Source organism: Chenopodium quinoa, unplaced genomic scaffold (genome assembly GCF_001683475.1).
Source record: "Chenopodium quinoa cultivar QQ74 unplaced genomic scaffold, ASM168347v1, whole genome shotgun sequence".
NCBI lineage: Eukaryota > Viridiplantae > Streptophyta > Magnoliopsida > Caryophyllales > Amaranthaceae > Chenopodium > Chenopodium quinoa.
The window spans coordinates 5,229,318-5,234,089 of record NW_018743697.1 but is presented as its reverse complement, the minus strand read 5'-3'; the positions used below and the strand labels follow the sequence as shown (position 1 = coordinate 5,234,089).

General features: G+C 32.0%; 1 pseudogene; it reads left to right on the top strand.

Annotated features, from left to right (window-relative positions):
• Positions 1 to 222: 222 nt before the first annotated feature.
• On the top strand, positions 223 to 2,919 carry LOC110683988 (annotated as a pseudogene).
• The last annotated feature ends 1,853 nt before the right edge of the window (positions 2,920 to 4,772 follow it).

The following is a 4,772-nucleotide window of genomic DNA, read 5'->3' as shown; positions in this document are numbered from 1 at the left end:
CACGGTAAATTGATAATCAGCTAGATATAATGTAGTAAATGGAACATGGACTGTTTCAAATTTTCAATTCACAAGTTGTATATTTTCAATTTTACCGTATAAATATTTCTTATGGAGTAATTATTATGTTTTTTTTTTATAATACATACATTATAACAAATTGATATTAATAAACGATTTAAATACTCAATAGTTCAATACTAATAAGACTACTCGTTTTACTGCAAATAGGCCATTAATTTCAACCTAATAAGGATAGGATTAGTCCCCATAATCTACCATTAAACATGATACAGTCTCTAATCATTAAGCATAAATCATAAGATATGGTGTTTCATGAATTAAAAATGGACCGCACATAGTACGGTAGAATGCATACCACGTCCTAATAATTAATCACTAACGTGCTTCCATTTAATCAAACTCTGTATCATACATTATTTCACCCAATTTTACACTCCAAAATTTAACCAAAAAAAATATAACAAATAAAGCTGGTCTATTCTTGATGCACAAAATTAAACACATTGACTTTTTTTCATGGGAAGAAGAACAAGGACCATATTGCTAACATTGGCGCTATATGCAACTCTACTCTTTACCACCTCCAATGCCCAAGCCAAGACTCCCTTATTCGTGTTCGGCGATTCGCTCTACGATGGCGGTATGACCTTGTACAACGGTATCGAGGGGGCCGGTGCCGAGTTTTGGCCTTATGGTGATACTTACTTCAAGAGACCTGCTGGGAGGTATAGTGATGGTCGTGTAATCCCAGATTTCTTAGGTATGTATATATATTGCTACCTTTACAATTTGTTCACTATGTTTTGTTTTAATTAAGCAATCACCTCCCTAACATATATTGTTATCTAAAGTTAAATAAGCTCTGTGATTCGAGTGATTTTCATTGATCAATACGTGTATGTGCACATGTTATGGCAGCTCAATATGTGGGTTTGCCATTTTTGCGGCCATATTTGCAACCAGGGCTTGAGGACTTTACCCAAGGAATTAATTTTGCATCTGCAAGTGCTTGTGTGCTGGTTGAAACTCGTCCAGGAACGGTATTACTTTTTTTTTAATTTTTCCTATTATTATTTGCTAAATTTACGTTTTGTGTCATTTTTAAATTTTGGGCAGTGCGCATTTAATCATTTATATAGAAAATGAAAATATATGGAGAAAGATTGGAACTGGGAGAAGCTCTTACTAATTGAGTTATCCTTCACTCTCAATTACATTTCTTCTAAAAGAATTTCTAACTTATGGCCTTAAAAAGTGCTCGTTTTCATTTTTAAGACAAGTTTTAATAAAGGCTGCTCAAATTCAATTTAGGATTAAAATACATTTAAATAGGTTTGTTTATTGAAGTTTTGGCCTAGTGATTATGATTTGGGATATCCGAAAAAATAAATTAAATTCATCTAGTACTTCTGTAGTTACTATATACTTCATAATACATTTCAATAATCTCAACATAAGGTACCATTTTACATTATTGAGTATCAAAATTTGATTTAAATCATTTTGTTCATACGTTTTTGTTCCAGATAAATTTGGCAAGGCAAATGTACTATTTCAACCAGATGTTTCATCGATTGAAACTACAAGTTGGAGAATTTGAGGCTAATAAGATAATATCCAAAGCAGTTTACTTTTTAACATTGGAGGAAATGACTTATTTAGCCTTTTCGAGACGAATAGGGAAGGATTCCCTCTCTCCCCTTTTTTGAAGAGAGACTACGTGAACCAGATACTTGGTAACCTTACCAATCACATTTACGTAAGATTTCTTAAATCCAATTTCTACTTTTAAATGTAATTTCTACTTTAGTTTGTTGTGATTTAAAGAGTTAGCTTCATATTTAATTGATTATATGTCAAGAAATTTTAACGTACATGGTTCTGTCAAACATAACCTATACTCAAAGTCTTACAAACCTCGGATTAATCATTCAAACTATTCAACTAATGATGTTGTCTATGTATATCCTCGATTATATAGACAATCTACAGCCAAGGAGGAAGGAAGTTTGCGTTCCAAAATGTAGGACCTATTGGGTGCATGCCATCAATGAAGTCTATGCTACACTATGATGGAAGTTGTCTCGAGGAGCCATTAGAGCTAGCCAGGATGTACAACGCTGAATTCGCGACACTAGCTAATCGATTGCAATACCGTTTACCAGGGTTCAAATACACAATATATGACTTCCACCCTCCTTGCACATCCGTGTCTTAAATGGCAATAGATTTGGTACGTCTATGTTTCAATTCCCTTTTTATCACACGTCCTAAATTAAAAATAGTACTCTGTATATGTAACTATAATATATGTACGTATGTCTTAGGATCTACTTTTATAATTCATCACCTAATTTATGAATGATAGGATTCAAGGAAAGTGAAACAGCATGTTGTGGAAGTGGACCCTTCAACGGTGGCTTCACTTGCCAGAAGGAAGGGCATAGCTTCTCAATTTGTAGCAATCCAGCCGACTATTTATGGTTCGATGCAGGGCATACTACCGATAGAGCTAACGAGCAATTCGCGAGTGAATTTTGGTTGGGAGGACCCAACGTCGTTGCTCCTTATAACTTGCAGAGTTTCTTGGCCATGAGTTGATTAAACCTCTTCACATAGCTAGTTGCAACTGACCAAGCAAAGGTCCATCTGCTCAATTAGACCTCCTACTATATACTCCCTTCATTTGATAATTATAATCTATATTTTGCAAGTTTTGGCAAAAGAAATTTACATTACACAAATCACTAGTATTAGGGCTAGTAATAGAATAGTTGTCCAGGTGAACATGTACAATTGTGTCATATTCTTCTTAGTCACGAGGTTTCAACCGTGAGAAAAAATTTTCATTTTTTTTTTTTTTTTTTTTTTTTGTGTGAGAGATCCACAATCCCAGAATCCACTGAAATCGGAGGGAATGTCTAACCACTTGAGTTATCCCTAATTGTCATGAAAAAATATTCTTAGTCTACATATGTTTAGGGTAATGTAACTATTAGTTTAAGACAGAAAATTTAGAAATGTATACTATTTTTTTCAAATATTTTTTTATATGTAGTTTTGAGCTAAAAAAGGTTTAGCAACTAAATTCTTGAATCAGTAATTGATCATGTATGATGGGCCTCGGCAGTTAACGAATGGCAAAACATATTGGGCCAGTGGATGTTGTACTTCGGCCCAATAATATAAGCGGTCTACCAAAAATATGGGCTTCTGGCCCAATAGGATCGACAACATGTGAAGTCCAGCAAAAGTTTAGCCCTTTAATACAACAACAACGCATCCCTTTACTAATATTGATTTTTTTTTTGAATTTTTAATATGAAATGTTAAGCTATATTCCACTATAAATTTTGGAATATATATATCTTCCTATTTTGTGTCAAAAAAAAAAAATATTCCACTATAAATTCAAAGCTATACACATGCAATGTGCTATGTTTGATTTATTTTTGACTTGTTTTAGACGACGACATAAGTTCATAAACTTTAATACGTGAAAGCAATTTAAATAATTCAAGTAAAAACAAATTACTAGAAAATAAAACGTTAATGTATACGTCTAGTGTGAATTTCACGTTGTATTCTTTCGTCGCCTTATGTTTAGATTTAATAGTTGCATGATGAATTATGATTACATTTCCTGACATTTCTACTCAAGGAGAATGATAGAAATAAACCTAGAGAAAGATTATTTTCTTTCTTCTATAAATTTTTTTACCATATCTTGCATTTCATTGTGTATATCGTTGCTTCACTTGTCATGAAAGAATATGGTTGTCATAATTAAAGATCTCTAGTTCTCTATTGATTGAACAAATGATTATTTACTATGTTTTCATGCTTTTCTCCCTATCTAGTTTCTTGTACGAGGTAAAAGACATAAAAGAAGAGTATATTGTAATATTTTCAAAACAGATTTTAATTTCTAAATTTAAAATAAACTTTGTACACCTCCATGTTTTTATGTTCTTTGCACTTTGGCTTTTAACATTGATCATAAACACATAAACTCCGCTTTGATCATCGTTTGTAATTTATATACTTCGTATAAGGAAAACTATATTCATGTGCAAATTAGTTGATTAAATTTATCTCAATGTATACAAGTATTTTTAGGAAATCAATTTAAAAAATTTTTTACTAGAGATTTTATCAGTCAAATTTATAGATTGACAATTACGAAAATGTTAAGTTTAAAGAACGTTTATCGATTGTATTTTACTCCCCACGTCAATCGATTGTATCTTGCTCACCACTACTAATGATTGGTCATCCAAAATACTTCATTCGTTTAGAGTTGCTCTCACTTGTGAAGTACAATTATTTGAGCCACCAAATGGCAATAATATATGAAGGAATAAAAAGTATAGTATAGCATAGCACGTTTACTATATTATTAATTAAATTTTGTAAGTATTATAATTTGGACGTAGTATTGTCATTTTCTAAACCATCACAATTCTTCCACTATGAAAAACACGAAAATGACTTATTTCCAATAGTTACAAAGGACAAAATAAAAAAAATCTTTTACAACTTTACTCTAACCTTATGTAGTAATTTATGTCTAGACCTAAGAAACTTGGCCTTATGTAACTAACACGTAGCTTTTCACCCTATCCTTATCTTAGCTTTCACCTTCTTGAACACTCCGTATATTTGTCCTCATTTTGGCCTTCACATGCTAAGAATCATTTATAGATCAAAGTATCTTAGTGAGATTAATCAAAAGTTTAAGTTGATGG